Genomic DNA, 17,921 nt, shown 5'->3' on the forward strand with positions numbered 1-17,921 from the left:
CTCGGATTTTCTTGACTTGTTCAGTGGTCTCAGCTATCATCTCCGGCCCCAACAAGCCTTTCTCTCCAGCTTCATACCAACATAGCGGAGATTGACATTTTCTCCCATACAAAGTCTCATATGGAGCCATTCTGATACTCGCATGGTAACTATTATTGTATGCAAACTCCACTAACGGCATATATCGATTCCAACTCGCCGGCTGGTCCAGAACACAAGCTCTCAACATATCCTCTAGTGTTTGGATCGTCCTCTCGGATTGACCATCTGTTTGAGGATGGTAAGCCGTACTCAAGCTTAGTCGGGTTCTGAAAGTTTTCTGAAATGCACCCCAAAACCTCGAACCGAAGCGAGGATCTCTATTAGAGATTATAGTAGCCGGTACGCCATGAAGTCTCACAATCTCCTTTATGTACAACCGTGCTAGTTTCTCAAGGGTGTAAGTCATCCAAATGGGTAAAAAGTGGGCTGATTTCGTCCGTCGGTCCACAATCACCCAGATAGCATCAAAACCAGTCCTAGTCCTTGGCAATCCTGACACAAAGTCCATTACAATACTTTCCCACTTCCATTGTGGAACCTCTAAAGGTTGCAACATTCTGGAAGGTCTTTGATGTTCAATCTTTACCTTTTGATAGGTTAAGCACTTTGAAACATATTCTGCCACATCATTCTTCATACCCGGCCACCAAAACATCGCCTTTAAATCATGGTACATCTTAGTACTTCCCCGGTGAATGGAGAATCCGCTTTTGTGTGCCTCCTTTAAGATATCTTGCCTCAAAGTGCCAATATCCGGCACAATGATCTTACCCTTGAATCTCCATAACCCATCTTTTTCTTCCGATACTCTCCACTATTTCCCTTGCTCAATAGCCAGTAACACCTTCCATAACGCTTCATCATTCTCATGGGCCTTTAGGAGTTCGGACTTAAAGTCACTTGAGATTTCTAATCAGCTCAAACACAAAGTTCCAGATACTTTTTGAGCACCAATTTTTAGACTCTCGAATCCCTTGAGCAACTTCTCCTCTTGAAGCATCATCCAAGCCGCATATAACGACTTCCGACTTAACGCATCCGCCACTACATTCGCCTTTCCCGGATGGTAATTCAACTCAAAATCATAGTCCTTCAATAATTCCATCCACCTTCTCTGCCTCATATTAAGCTCTTTCTGATCAAAGAGATATTTCAAGCTCTTGTGATCAGAGAAGACTTGGAACTTAACCCCATAGAGATAATGCCTCTACACCTTCAAGGCAAACACGACCGTAGCGAGTTCCAAATCATGCATAGGGTAACTAACTTCATGAGGTCTCAACTGTCGTGAGGCATACGCCACCACATTATGATGCTGCATCAGCACGCACCCTAGACCTTTTAATGAGGCATTACAGTACACCTCAAAAGGCTCATTCGGCTCAGGTAACACTAACACAGGTGCAGTGGTCAACTTTTTCTTCAATGCCTGAAAGCTCTCCTCGCACTCAGGAGTCCAAACAAACGGAGTGTCTTTGTGGGTTAACTTTGTCAACGGCAAGGCTAATTGTGAAAAGCCTTTGATGAACCTTCGATAATAGCCAGCTAAGCCCAGAAAACTCCTTATCTCAGTTACTGTGGTTGGTTGCTTCCAATCTATCACAACCTCCACCTTAGCTGGATCTACAGCTATCCCTTTCTTACTCACCACGTGACCCAAAAACTTTACCTCACTCTTCCAAAACTCACACTTAGACAGTTTCGCATAAAGTTTCTTCTCCTTTAGGATCTGCAACACGATCCTCAAGTATTTTGCATGCTCTTCTTCAGTCTTGGAATAAACTAGTATGTCGTCAATGAAGACAACAACAAATTTATCCAGAAACGGACAGAACACTCTGTTCATGTAATCCATGAATACTGTAGGAGTGTTCGTCAACCCAAAAGACATTACAGTGTACTCGTAATGACCATAACGAGTCCTGAAAGTGGTCTTAGGGATATCCTCACCTCTCACCCTTATCTGGTGATAACCGGATCACAAATCGATCTTGGAGAAAACCCTAGCTCCTTGTAACTGATCCATGAGATCATCAATTCTCGGCAATGGGTACTTATTCTTTATCGTGACCTTGTTCAGCTGCCTGTAATCCACACAGAGCCGCATACTCCCATCTTTCTTCTTTACCAGTAACACTGGAGCACCCCACGGGAAAACACTTGGTTGGATAAAGTTCTTACCCAACAAATCCTCTAACTGAGACTTTAGCTCGGCCATCTCTAACGGTGACATTCTATAAGGAGCACTTGAGATTGGTCCCGCCCCAGGCACCAATTCAATAGCAAACTCGACCTCTTGGTTAGGTGGAAATTCATCAATGTCATTGGGAAACACTTCCGAAAACTCACACAGCACCAGAATCTTTTCCAACCTTTGATCATCACCCGAAACACCTGCGGTTAACAACAGGATACCCTGACATTTGATTCCGGACAGTTCACCATCATCGAATTCAAGTAATAATTATTCACCACGACCGGTCCTCCTGTATCTTCCGGCATAAAGTACACCGACTTTGTAGAACAATCAAGCAGGACATGGTTCTCAGATAACCAGTCCAATCCCAAGATAAGGTCAAGACTGATCATCGGTAAGCAGATTAAATTATGGACAAAATCACGCTGCTTGAACCTAAACGAAACTTTTGGGCATCCTAGCCTAGTTACCATGGCCTCATGGGTAGCATTATACATTTTTAGGTCATAACCTAAGGTTACGATCTTCAATCCTAACTCATGGACTTTCTCAAATGCAATGAATGAATGCGATGCTCCCAAATCAAATAAAGCATTTAAAGTTTGATCAGCTATTTCATAGTTACCTCGGATAAGTGCCTCAGACCCCTCAGCACCTATAGCTGAAGTAGTGAACACCCGACCAGTCTGCTGTGCTTTTCCAGCACCTTGTTTCTGCTTCTCTGGACAATTTGCGACTTTATGCCCCGCCTTTCCATAATTGTAGCACAAACCCCATCCGGCCTTGCATGGTGCTCCCGGATGGTGACTTCCACACCTAGTACAAGCTTGATCATTCTGAGGCTGCTTTCCAAACCTTTTCGCTTGGGAGTTGTTGTTGTTGGGCCTCCTAAAAGAACCTCCCCTCTTGAAAGGTGGACCTCTAGGTGCAAAGCTCTTCCCTCGGTTCTGTGGGAATGATCCTTTGTGACTCCCTCTCTCAGCAGCCGCCTTCTTCATGCACTCTTCAGCAACTCTACACTTGTTCACCAACTCGGAGAAAGTTCTGATCTCCATTGGTCCCACTGAGCTGAAAATATCACTCCGGAGTCCTCCTTCATACTTAACACACTTCCATTCCTCATATTCCACCGGAGTCCCTTGACACATACGAGAGAATCTGAACAGCTCCTCAAACTTGTCAGTATACTCAGATACGGACATAGTACCCTGCTTCAGCTGCAATAATTCAAGCTCCTTGGCCGTCCTAGCAGAAGTCGGAAAGTACTTCTTATAGAACTCCTCTTGGAAGACATCCTAGGTGATATAATCGTCACCCTGCTGCAGGAGGCATCGGATTCCATGCCACCAATGCGACACTTTCCCAGTGAGCAAATAGGTAGCAAACTCCACACGCTGCCCTTCAGGTACCACCTGCGCTTGCAGTGCTCGTTCCATGGCCTGAAACCATATATCGGCCGCAGTCGGGCTAGTGGTTCCCTTGAACTTAGGTGGATTAACCTTCAAAAAGTTTTCCAGTGTCATCTGGCCCTGAACTCCACCTCCGTCATTACCATGGTTGTTCATCTGTTGACCAAGAGCCTCAGCAGTGGCTTGCATAGCAGCAGCCATGTTCTCCAATGCAGTCATAAAGTTTACCGGATCATTAGGGTTAATCTCCGGTACACGAGCGTTCGTATGACCTCTCCCACGGCCTCTACCGCATCCACGAGGCGCCATCTGGTTCCTATACACACCAAACAATCGATATTAAGTTGATCAGTCTCAATATCGGAAGTTTAGTGCTTCAAAGTCCCAAATGCATGCTCATGAACGTTTATGCCAACTATATCAAGTAGATATACTAACAGCACATAACACACATACAGAATGCACAGAAGCATAGTCAGTCCGTCCCTCAGGCTCTATAGGAACGAACTGCTCTGATACCATAATGTAACACCCTACCATACAGAGTCTTATGCTTAAGTCATAATTCTGAGATGGCAAGGTATTACGACCTCTAGAATTAAAAATTTAGTACGTATAGTAGTATGAATGATTTATTATAACTAGGAGCCTTTGTAGAAAAAGGGGTAAACAAAAATCGTAACTCGAAAGCGCAACACTCCGATCGATAATGTAACGAACAGGGATAAGCTAACGCGAGATTATATATATACAAAAGAGTGTCAAAAACGGGAATATCAAAACTGAAATCCGGATGCGAAGATAACCGGTCCGAGCATAGCAATATATACATATAATAAAATAAGAAATCCCCAAAGGAAACCCAAAGGGACACAAAAACAGAGAACCTAGTCTCCAAAATCCCCTCTAAAAGGAGTCATCACAGTTTGTATTATTCAATGGAGATAAAAGTATCTAAGAGAAATCATAAAATCAAAATAGAGTCCCGAGAACAAGGATCTTCGCTAATCCAGAAGTCTCCAGCATGCCTCAACGAGAAGCCTCGCGTCCTGCATCTGAAAACCACAAAATCCGCATGGGTGAGAACCAGAGGTCCCCAGCATGGTAACAGTTCCCCATATATAACATGTAATTATAGAGGAAAGTCGAAGGCAATCCTAGGACTTCCTCCAGATAATATCAAAGCTTATAAACAAGCTAAACCATAAGTGGCAACTGACTAAAGATCCTTCAGTCTAACTTATACTTCCCTTTCCAATTCCTTCAGACCTCCCAACCACCAGCAGGAGTATAATGTAGCAAACACAGCTAAATCAAACAAGAGATATACAAATAGGAACAGATAAGGCATTTAGACAATTAGCAAGTAATATGCAGTCAAATAGGCAATCTCAAACAATTCATATAGTATGCATATGATGAATGCCTGTCCCTAGTGGCTGATGATATCATCTGTCGGTTATAGAGCCAACCCGACAAGTCCTGGTAGCTAACCATTGGACTGTCCCTCTGTCGTGTCTCCCCAACTCGAGTTATACTCAACAAATCGTGATCATAATCATGATCCGTATCCATCACCCTCACTAGTGAATATTTATGGGGGTGAGCTCATCCGGGGCTTTCACAGTGCCCGGCCACCCTGACGACATAGGGTCAAAAGAGCTTCGAGTCTCAACCTGGAGCACGTGGTGGCTAGCCACTGCTTCCTCCCAGGGAAACCCTCATCTCCGATAGTGGAAGTGCAAACATTCACAATTCATTCAACAGCATATATGCATTTATACTTAGCCATAATCATGGCTCCGCCGTAACACGGCAATGATCCAGCCATCCGGCTCACGGTTAAATCCATAACCAGCCAATTCATTAACAATTACGGCCCTTCGGCCCATGGCATAACAAGCACTTCCACCACCATCCTCCGCATCTCACATAATCATCTTTGATCCTCATTGATCATTCATTTTTCCCTTGCTTCACTCGCAAGTTACCACATTCAGTAGCACCTTGTCTCATTGCTAGGCATATCATAATGATTTAAGACATAAGTGGTGAGATCAGAGGCTTAGAAGTATGAAATTTGGCCTTTAAAACTCAAAAATCAACTTTTGGATGAAAACAGGGCCACGCGTACGCGCACTCCACGCGCACGCGTGGCTGGCCACAAAACTCATCAACGCACAAGCGTCATACGCGCGGACGCGTGGATTGAAAAATAGCCAAACGACGCACAAGCGTCAGCCACGCGTACGCGTGGGTGCTCTTGCACTCCAGGCACAAAACTGGCACAACTCTGGCACAACTCTCGGGAAAATAGCTGGGCATTTGGTGCAGCGCATCGACGTGCCCGCGCACACCACGCGCACACGTGGATGGTGCTTTCTTGAAGAACGGTGCGTACGCGCCAAGTGCACCTACGCGCGGAGGGTCATTCTGCTAAAAATTTTCTAAGTTAAAAGCTGCAGAATTCACAGATTCAACCCCAATCTTCTGACGGACATAACTTTCTCATTTTAAATCGTTTTCCACCCGTTCTTCCGGCGGCGTGGACATCCCGGATCCAATTTCATTTCTAAACAAGTTTGGTACAAAACGGGGATCCGTAATCCAAGTTATCTCCCGTCAAAACATGCCCGAAAACCATGTTTTCATACAAATCCACAAGGTGCCATTTTCAAAACAAACCATTTTCAACTCTTTTCAAAATCAACAAAAACATGCCAATTTTGCCTTTTTCAAAATCAATCAAAATGTACCAAAATCAACATCAACCCATCCTCAACTCACACATTGACACTTTACCAAAATTTCCAAAACCACCGTCCAACCATTTTAACACTTCTCAATCAAATGGCTACAAGGCAAACACAATATCATATCACACATCCTTCCTCATCCCAATTTCCGATAATACCATTTCCAAATCAAACATCATTATACATAATCATCATCATACTCACCATCAACATGGTACCACCCACCAATTCAACCTCAATCATTCATCAAGCATATATCACAACTTGCAGTTTCTCATATATCACACAATCAAGGCATCAATATTCATAATCACATATATGATCACATCATATATCTCAACCATTCAACAACATCATCAATTCAATGCCTATCTTAGGGCCTCTAGCCTAAGTATTTCCTACCACATTACATATTAGATACGAGAAACCGAAACCATACCTTAGCCGATTTCCCAAGCTCAACCAGAGCACTTCCAAACCACTTGTCCACAAGTCTTCTAGGTCTCAACACCTCCAAGAACAGATTTTTACCACCAGAAAACCCTTTTCAAGCTTTCCAAGGTCTAAATCAAGCCCCAATATTCACATATACGCAACCTAAGCCACAATCATCATACCCATACACAACATCTGAATACCCAAACATCATAGAACAACAAATTACACTAGGGTTGAGAATCTTACCACATCCAAGGTCCAAGGAGACATTGATGCGCGAAAAACTTGTCTCATAACAAATTTCCTTCGACAAGTGTACCGAATTTGTCGTCAAGTAAAAACTCACAATAGAATGAGGTCGAATCCCACAGGGATTGATTGATCAAGCAACTTTAGTTAGAGGAATGTTCTAGTTGAGCGAATCAGAATTTGGGTTGAGAATTGCAGAAAATTAAATGGCGAGAAAGTAAATAACAGAAAAGTAAATGCTAGAAATAAAGAGCTGAGTGTAAATGACGGAAAGTAAATTGCAGAAGCTTAAATGGGAATGGGGTAATTGCTCATAAAAGTAAATGATAGAAATTAAAGAGAATGGGTAAGATCAGAAATGGGGAGTTCATTGGGCTCAGGAGATGTTGCATTCTCCGGATCAATTTCATTTTCATCTCTTCCTCAATCAATGCACTCATTGATCTCATTGGCAATCTTAAGTGATCGAATTACAATTCCTTGTAATTCAATCTCTCAAATCTTGATCAATAGCCAATTTCTTGGTCAATTGCTCATGAGAAGAGATGAAGTATGGTCACTGATTATACCACATACATTTCCCAAATCAAGTATTGAGAGGATTATAGTCACATATCCATCCAAACCCAATTTGGTCCAGCATGAGAAAGCATTTCTAGCATGATCTCTTCATTCCTCTTTCAAGGTTCAGAAGAGATCCAAGTTTGAATAGCTTCTTTTCCAAGATAACTACCCAATTGGATGAAGATCAAAAGCTTTCAAGTAAAATCAAGAGGAAAGATAGTAGAAGAATAATGAAAACTAGTATTGATCTATCAAATTACAACAGAGCTCCCTAACCCAATGAAAGGGGTTTAGTTGTTCATAGCTCTGGAAAATGAAAACAAAGATGGAGAATACATTATGAGACTAGAAGTGCAGAAAAAGTAAATACAGAGAGTAGTTTTATGCCAAGAGGCTCCCTATAATTTCCAATTCTCCTTTCTTTTTCAATTCAAAGCTACTCCTATATATACTACTCTTCTGATCTTCTAGTTGGCTCTTCAAGTCTTGGGTATGGGCCTTTGGATCTTGAGTTTGAAGCAGTTATCTTCTTCATTAGGCTTGGCTTTACTTGCAGAGAGAAAGTGTGAAGTGGGCAGAGACTTTAGCTCAGGACGTTAGTGGTGTTAACGTTCAGTGAAAATATGGGTTCGAGAATGTTAGTGACAATTACCTTTTTCACTAACGTTCCTCACCAGAGTAAGAGCCACGTTAACTTCAACGTTAGTGGCACAAACGTTGCCACTAACGTTGCCTCTATGTCCTTCGCACACGTTATTGGGACTCACCTTTCCCAGTAACGTTGAGAAGTCTCCCCCTTCCTTTTGTTAGAGTCCACGTTAACTTAGTTAACGTGGCTCTTTTAACGTAGGCTTGCCAACCTTCGAGAACATTAGTGACACTTACCTTTGTCACTAACGTTCCAATGTGCCCTTAGCTCCCACGTTAGAGTCCACGTTAACTAGGTTAACGTGGCCCCTAACGTGGCTGTGCTAGCCATCTCCAACATTAGTGACAAAGGTGAATGTCACTAACGTTGGCTCACCATCTCTCCTCCTCACGTTAGCTTCCACGTTAACTAAGTTAACGTAGGAGTTAACGTGGCTCATTGTGGCTTGTGTGGGCTCCTTCCAACGTTAGTGACAATGTTAGATGTCACTAACGTTGGCGATCACCTTCCTTCTTCACGTTAGCTTCCACGTTAACTAGGTTAACGTGGGAGTTAACATGGCTTATTGGGGCTTGTGTGGGTTAATCTCAACGTTAGTGACAATGTTTGGTGTCACTAACGTTGTCGACCACCTACTTTCTTCACATTAGCTTCCACGTTAACTAAGTTAACGTGGGAGTTAACGTGGCTTATTGTGACTTGGCCAACGTTAGTGACAAAGTTGAATGTCACTAACGTTGGCTTCCCCTTTACCTCTTAACGTTAGAGGCCACGTTAACTAAGTTAACGTGGCTCTTAACGTGGCCGCTTATGAGCTTGGTCTAACGTTAGTGATAATGTTAAGTGTCACTAACGTTGGGTCCCTTTCCTTTCTTCCACGTTAGAGTTCACGTTAACTTAGTTAACGTGACTCTTAACGTGGGCAATGATGGCTTCGAGAGCGTTATTGGCGATTACTTTTCTCATTAACTTTGTAAGTTACTCCCATTCCACGTTAGTGCCCACGTTAGTGTAACTAACGTAGCTACTAATGTGGTTCTTCTTTGCTTCCTTTGTCCTGAAATCAAGCAATCGAGTGCATCAAAGTTCTGGTCCAAGTCATGGGAAATGCAACATCAAATTTGTCATTAAATTCATGCAAAATCCTCATAAAATCATGTAAAGTGCACAATGTATGCTTGAATCAAGATGTAAGTGAATATCTACCCAAAACTAGCTTATTTTCTAAGGAAATGCATGAAACTACTCTAAAAACAGTAAAGAAAAGGTCAGTGAAACTGGCCAAAATGCCCTGGCATCACAACACCAAACTTAAAGCTTGCTTGTCCCTAAGCAAGTACTGGAACAAGAGAATGATGAATGGAATGCCAAGAGAAATGAGTCATTCTTGTGGAGGTCATGCCCCTGGTTTTATGGTGGTTTCATGCATAGCAACTTAGGTTCATTCCTGGCTTTCAGACCTTTATCATGCTCTAGAACGCTCACTGTGATTGCATCCCATGAGACTTTTATTCATTGATCCTTTTATTGTTATTTCAGGGCTTATTTGTGTTCTTAGGCTAAGTGCTCTGTAAGGGGGCGACTCTTTAAGATAAGCTTTCAGCCAACACTCCCGAACCAGTTGGTTCAAGGTGCTAGGTGTTAAGACACCCCTAAGGACTTACTCCCTCAAGTCTCTTTCCCCCATACATACACACCACAGGCATATAGTTTATTTATTTTCTTTTCTTGAGACCTTGGTATCCAGCACCTCTTTAGGTTACTAAATGCTCTGTAGTGAAGGTTACTCTTGATAGTGGACTTTCAGCTGATAATCCTGAGTTAGTTAACCCAAGTTACCAAGTGATAAGGCACCCCTAAGAGCTTATTCATCCAAGTAGATCCCTCACACAGGAGCACCACAAACACATGCCTCAAGATTAAAACCATTGGTGCCTAGCCTTATTGCTTGCTCTTTTTCTTTTATTTTTCAACCTTTATTGTTCTTTCCTTTTTTCTTATTAGGATCTTCTTATTTAGCTAGTCTCATGGGGTGTGTCTCAAGCATAGTTTTCCTGACAGATAGTTGTCTTCCCACCTTATGGTTGAACCAACTTAGCTAACTTATGACTATACCATAAACTCATGAACTTACTCCATAGTATGAACTCCTCTCTGGTCTTTTGAAAACACTCATTCTCTTTTCATTTGCTTTAAAGGAACAAGCATACAAGTAAGCCAAGTGATGATGCAGTGACATAAAGACTAGCAAGCATAGACCTCTTCAACACAAAACTTAAAAGATAGAATTTAAAAAAATTCAAACTATCATGGAAGCATGTTCTATTTCATACAAGATCTTCCTTATTTAAAGCATGGAAAAAATGGACCAAAGAAGGAACTCCACCACCTTTTACTCATGTGCTTGCCCATGCTCTCCTCCTTGCTGGTCCTCCTTGTGTCCCTCTTGAGTGCTCGTACTCCCACTCCCTTTGCTTTTTCCAATAAAAATAAAATAAGAAAATTCAATATCATAAAAATTAAACTTTACGGCTAGTATAGTAAAGAAAAAGGATTAGATTATTTATTCATGAACACCAACTAACTAACTAACTGTGCGTCCTTATATGCATATTCGTGGCACCCTGGGGTGACACCAAACTTAGTTTGGAGCACTGTGATGAAAAGTTTTGTTCAAAGCTCCAAGACTAGCATGCTCTGAGTTGCATCCATGCTTTCTTGGCATGCTTTGAACACCAAACTTGTTCTTCACTATATACTGCATAATAAGGATTTCACCGAGTGTTTGTCAAGTTTGGATTGGAATTCATGAATATTGACTTATTCACTATTAAAAGCATATAAAACATGGGTTGCCTCCCATGAAGCGCTTCTTTAGCGTCACTAGCTTGACGTTTCTCCTTCATTAGGGAGGTTGATAATACTTCAAGTCCTCCCCTCTTGCCTTGGACTTATATCCATTGGTTGTATCAATGATCTCTACATGTTCTAAGGAGAGAACTCTGTTGATAGTGAAGACCTTAGGTAACTGAGATGGTACAGTGGGGAGATCAGGGGGAATATCTGGGAAGTAGGCTGAGATCACTTTATCCCTTGGAGAGAAGTCCTCGGTAGGGATCTTCTTGTTCCTCCACCTCCTTGGTACCTTCTTCTTTGTTCCTTTTGATGTTGCCTTGCTCTTTGTGACTTCTTCTTCTAAGGGAATTTTGTTGTTGTCTTCACATGTCTCTGGTGGTTTAGGTTCCTCCAGCTTTTCCTTGAGCTGTGACAACTGCTTATTTCCTTGTTCATTAAGCAAGGGCTTTCCCAGCTGGGCTGGTTGTGCTTCAATGCTTGCTTCCTCTGTCAGCATCTCATTATGATCTTTTCTTGGTTCTTTGTTCTCTTGGTCTGCTTCTTGTGAGAATTTGAATACATTAAATCTGAGTCGTTTATCATAGATCCTCAATATTAGCTCCCCTCGCTCAACATCTATGAGTGCTCTGGCTGTAGCTAGGAATGGTCTTCCCAATATGATTGGGTGAGTGTGACTCTCTTCCATGTCCAAGATGACGAAGTCTGTGGGAAGAAAGTATTTCCCAACCTTTACCAACATATTTTCCACCACTCCTATTGCTTGTTTTTGAGTTTTGTCAGCCAGCCTGATGACTACATCTGTGGGCATTATCTCATTGATCTGCAGCCTCTTCACCAAGGATAAGGGCATTAAGTTGATGCTTGCTCCCAAATCGCAGAGTGCTTTATCAAACATTGTTTCTCCTATGGCACAGGGGACATGAAAACTCCCTGGATCTTTTCTTTTTGTAGGCAACTGTGGTTGAATGAGGGCACTGCACTCCTTGTTCATCACTATAGTTTGGCCTCCCTTGAGTGAGCTTTTCCTGGGAAGCAGCTCCTTCATATACTTGATGTATGCAGGCATTTGTTGAATAGTCTTGATGAATGGTATATTGACATGCAGAGATGCAAACAAATATAGAAACCTTGAGTATATTCTCTTCTCCACAGCACCATTGAGCAGTTGGGAAAAAGGTGCATAGAGTCTCAGCAGCTCCTGTTGTGAGATTTCTAGTTCTTGATGATCTTTTTCCTTCTTCTCTACTGAGGTATCTTCAGGTTGTTCTGACAGCTTGCTTGGCTTGTCCTCAGTCTCTTTATCACTTATACTGACTATCTTGCAATCCTCCCATCTTACTTTCTTTGTTTCACCTCTCGGATTCTTCTCTGTGTCACTTGGGAATCCATCTGTGGGTTTGGGAATTTGCTCAGAGAGATACCCCACTTGAGATTCCAACCTCTTGATTTTGTCTCCCTGGTTCTTGAAACTTGCTCGCACTTCTTCCTTGAACACCTTGTTGTCTTGAATCTCCTTGCCCATGCCTTCAAGTAGATTCTCAATCCTTGAGAGTCTGTCATCAAATGATTGTAGATCGGGATTAGAGGTGGAAGGATGAGGTAAGTTATTTTGGTTTTGATGTGGATGTGGAGAGGTGTTGTTATGGGGGTGTTGATATGGTCTAGATGTGAAATGTTGGTGGCTTGCATGGTTAGGATTTAGGCGTCTTTGATCAAGGCTTTGGTCTTGTTGATTTTCCCACCCAAAGTTTGGGTGATTCCTCCATCCAGGGTTGTAGGTCTTGGAATATGGATCATGGTTTTGCCTAGGTGAATTCCCAATGTAGTTGGCTTGCTCGTGACTACCCTCTGCTTCTTCATTCACTCCTTCTTGGGTTGTTGATGAAGTGGAGATTGCTACTACTTGGTTCCTCTCTATCTTCTTGGTTAGGTCAGCCAGCTGCTTGGTAATGAGCTTGTTCTGAGCCAGCAGAGCATCTACATTGTTTAGCTCCATCACTCCTCTAGTGTTCCCTCTTTCAGAAGCATAGAAGTAGTCATTCTCTGCTACAGTTTCAATGACATCTATGGCCTCCTCAATGGTCTTCTTCTTGTTTAAAGATCCTCCAGATGAATGGTCTACGGCCTTCTTTGACTCATAAGAGAGCCCTTCATAGAAAATGTGCAACTGCACCCATTCGTTGAACATGTCAGGTGGACACCTCCTTGTCAGGTCCTTAAACCTCTCCCATGCTTCATACAGAGTCTCACCATCTTGTTGCCTGAAAGTTTGGACCTCAGCTCTCAGCCTATTGATTCGTTGAGGGGGGTAGAATCTTGCTAAGAATTTGTTCACCACATCTTCCCAAGTTGTCAAGCTCTCCTTCGGGAAAGACTCCAGCCACTTGGCTGCCTTATCCTTGAGTGAGAATGGAAATAAGAGCAGTCTATAGGCGTCAGGATGAACACCATTAGACTTCACTGTGTTATATATTCTCAGGAAGGTGGTTAGATGTTGATTGGGGTCCTCTTGGACACTCCCTCCAATCGAACAGTTGTTCTGAACAAGGGTGATGAGCTGTGGCTTTAGTTCAAAATTGTTGGCGTGGATGGTTGGCTTTCGAATGCTACTTCCACAGTTTCCTGGGTTTGGATTGATGTAAGAGCCTAAAACTCTTCTATCCTCCCCAGCATGATTTGCTCGATCTCCTCCGCCATGGTTGTGAGTCTCTTCTTCATGATGGTTTTCCATGTTTTCTTCTATATTTGGTTCAAAGTATTCCTCCTCTTCCTCAGCACCAACTACTCTTTTTCCTCTTGCTTTCCTCCTTAATCTAAAGAAGGTCCTCTCAGGTTCAGAATCAAAGGAAGTTGAAGCACCGCTTCTTCTCCCTGTCATACAACCAACAAGTACAAGCAAGAAAAATAGACGCAGAAAGTATTTCTGTCAGAATGACTATTAGTGTGAGTGATGCAATATATCAAACAGTTAGTGGGTTAGTGAAATGAATGGTAAATAACTAAAAACGAAAAAGTAGGGGGAAGGGAAGAAATTAACTAAAACTGAAAGTAAATTACTCAAACAGAAAATTAAATCAAACAAAAATAAAATGCTCAATCTAGTGATCCTCTAATTTAATCATTGTTGATGTACAATCAATCTCCGGCAACGGTGCCATAAACTTGATGCACGAAAAACTTGTCTCATAATAAATTTCCTTCGGCAAGTGTACCGAATTTGTCATCAAGTAAAAACTCACAATAGAGTGAGGTCGAATCCCACAGGAATTGATTGATCAAGCAACTTTAGTTAGAGGAATGTTCTAGTTGAGCGAATCAGAATTTGGGTTGAGAATTGCAGAAAATTAAATGGCGGGAAAGTAAATAACAGAAAAGTAAATGCTAGAAATAAAGAGCTGAATGTAAATGACAGAAAGTAAATTGCAGAAGCTTAAATGGGAATGGGGTAATTGCTCATAAAAGTAAATGACAGAAATTAAAGAGAATGGGTAAGATCAGAAATGGGGAGTTCATTGGGCTCAGAAGATGTTGCATTCTCCGGATCAATTTTATTTTCATCTCTTCCTCAATCAATGCACTCATTGATCTCCTTGGCAATCTTAAGTGATCGAATTACAATTCCTTGTAATTCAATCTCTCAAATCTTGATCAATAGCCAATTCCTTGGTCAATTGCTCATCAGAAGAGATGAAGTATGGTCACTGATTATACCACATACATTTCCCAAATCAAGTATTGAGAGGATTATAGTCACATATCCATCCAAACCCAATTTGGTCCAACATGCGAAAGCATTTCTAGCATGATCTCTTCATTCCTCTTTCAAGGTTCAGAAGAGATCCAAGTTTGAATAGCTTCTTTTCCAAGATAACTACCCAATTGGATGAAGATCGAAAGCTTTCAAGTAAAATCAAGAGGAAAGATAGAAGAAGAATAATGAAAACTAGTATTGATCCATCAAATTACAACAGAGCTCCCTAACCCAATGAAAGGGGTTTAGTTGTTCATAGCTCTGGAAAATGAAAACAAAGATGGAGAATACATTATGAGACTAGAAGTGCAGAGAAAGTAAATACAGAGAGTAGTTTTATGCCAAGAGGCTCCCTATAATTTCCAATTCTCCTTTCTTTTTCAATTCAAAGCTACTCCTATATATACTACTCTTCGGATCTTCTAGTTGGCTCTTTAGGTCTTAGGTATGGGCCTTTGGATCTTGAGTTTGAAGCAATTATGTTTTTCATTGGGCTTGGCTTTACTTGCAGAGAGAAAGTATGAAGTGGGCAGAGACTTTAACTCAGGACGTTAGTGGTGTTAACGTTCAGTGAAAATGTGGGTTCGAGAACGTTAGTGACAATTACCTTTTTCACTAACGTTCCTCACCAGAGTAAGAGCCACGTTAACTTCAACGTTAGTGGCACAAACGTTGCCACTAACGTTGCCTCTATGTCCTTCGCACAAGTTTTTGGAACTCACCTTTCCCAGTAACGTTGAGAAGTCTCCCCCTTCCTTTCGTTAGAGTCCACATTAACTTAGTTAACGTGGCTCTTTTAACGTAGGCTTGCCAACCTTCGAGAACGTTAGTGACACTTACCTTTGTCACTAACGTTCCAATGTGCCCTTAGCTCCCACGTTAGAGTCCACGTTAACTAGGTTAACGTGGCCTCTAACGTGGTTGTGCTAGCCATCTTCAACGTTAGTGACAAAGGTGAATGTCACTAACATTGGCTCATCATCTCTCCTCCTCACGTTAGCTTCCACGTTAACTAAGTTAACGTGGGAGTTAACGTGGCTCATTGTGGCTTGTGTGGGCTCTTTCCAACGTTAGTGACAATGTTAGGTGTCACTAACTTTAGTGATCACCTTCCTTCTTCACGTTAGCTTCCACTTTAACTAGGTTAACGTGGGAGTTAACGTGGCTTATTGGGGCTTGTGTGGGTTAATCCCAACGTTAGTGACAATGTTTTGTGTCACTAACGTTGTCGACCACCTACTTTCTTCACGTTAGCTTCCACGTTAACTAGGTTAACGTGGGAGTTAACGTGGCTTATTGTGACTTGGCCAACATTAGTGACAAAGTTGAATGTCACTAACGTTGGCTTCCCCTTTACCTCTTAACGTTAGAGGCCACGTTAACTAAGTTAACGTGGCTCTTAACGTGGCCACTTATGAGCTTGGTCCAACGTTAGTGATAATGTTAAGTGTCACTAACGTTGGCTCCCTTTCCTTTCTTCCACGTTAGAGTTCACGTTAACTTAGTTAACGTGACTCTTAACGTGGGCAATGATGGCTTCGAGAGCGTTATTGGCAATTACTTTTCTCATTAACTTTGCAAGTTACTCCCATTCCACGTTAGTGCCCACATTAGTGTAACTAACGTAGCTACTAATGTGGTTCTTCTTTGCTTCCTTTGTCCTGAAATCAAGTAATCGAGTGCATCAAAATTCTGGTCCAAGTCATGGGAAATGCAACATCAAATTTGTCATTAAATTCATGCAAAATCCTCATGAAATCATGTAAAGTGCACAATGTATGCTTGAATCAAGATGTAAGTGAATATCTACCCAAAACTAGCTTATTTTCTAAGGAAATGCATGAAACTACTCTAAAAACAATAAAGAAAAGGTCAGTGAAACTGGCCAAAATGCCCTGGCATCAGACATGATTAACCTTCTCCTTTAAGAGAATTGGGTCCTATAACATCAAAGAGCCCAAAATCTCGACATTTTTACTCATGAAACTCAAAACCAAGGCTGGAAATTCGAAGAGCAAAATGTGGATTACCTCAAGATTGATTGTATGGGTTTTGTAGAGCTCTCCGTGATGAATGCGTGGCCGCAAATGGTGTGGTGACCGGAGCTCTAGATCAAAAGTTATGTTGGTTTGAAGATCAAGTGCGAGATAGAAGTTTGAGAGAGTGTTCTTCCCCTCCCTTACTCCATTTCAGCTTGTGTGTGTAACAGATAAGGAGAGAGAGTGCTGAAAACTAGGGTTTTGGCTTAGTTTAGTTGGGCCAAGGGCCCACTTTGGGTCCAGTTGGTCCGGTTTGGCCCGTTCGGTCAAATCTTGGTCCGATTTCTATAAAATTGGTACCAAAATTCTCATCTCAATCTCCTCTATCATCTTTAGCCATAAAAATCACATTTTTGGATTTCTAGAATAAATTCTCATTTATGGGTTAATTAGTCGCTATTTAACCGGGTTTTACATAGAGAATGTGATGATCCGTGACACTCATCATTATCCTCAACTTATGAACGCGTGCCTGACAACCACTCCCATTCTACCTGAGCTCAACGTAGTCATTGGGCGACAGCTTGAGTGCGTATCTCTTGGGTTTCTAATTCACGGATCGAGTCTGGAGGTTAGAACCTTCGTGGTATAGGCTAGAACCAATTGGCAGCATTCTTGTGATCCAGAAAGTCTAAACCTTGTCTGTGGTATTCTGAGTAGGATCCGGGAAGGGATGACTGTGACGAGCTTCAAACTCACGAATGTTGGGCGCAGTGACAGTGTGCAAAAGGATAAGGGTCCTATTCCGACGCTAGTGAGAACCGACAGATGATTAGCCGTGCGGTAGCTGTACATGGTATTTTTCATCTGAGACGAGAAATCTGATAGTTGATTAGCCGTGCAGAGTACCTGGTAGTTTTCATCTGAAAGGATCATATAGCTTGCCAGTGAAGGAAACCATGCGTGTTTGGAGAAGAAGGCAGTAGGAAAGCAGAGATTCAGAGGACAGAGCATCTCTGGAACCTCAGCTT

The 17,921-nt window shown here is 42.0% G+C and overlaps 1 non-coding gene across 1 annotated transcript; it reads left to right on the forward strand.

Annotated features, from left to right (window-relative positions):
• The first annotated feature begins 13,346 nt into the window (after nt 1-13,346).
• Nucleotides 13,347-13,450, forward strand: LOC112753857 (small nucleolar RNA R71). Its single transcript, XR_003178220.1, has one exon. It is a non-coding gene; the product is annotated as a small nucleolar RNA R71 (small nucleolar RNA).
• The last annotated feature ends 4,471 nt before the right edge of the window (nt 13,451-17,921 follow it).

The sequence above is a fragment of the Arachis hypogaea genome, chromosome 15 (assembly GCF_003086295.3).
Source record: "Arachis hypogaea cultivar Tifrunner chromosome 15, arahy.Tifrunner.gnm2.J5K5, whole genome shotgun sequence".
NCBI lineage: Eukaryota > Viridiplantae > Streptophyta > Magnoliopsida > Fabales > Fabaceae > Arachis > Arachis hypogaea.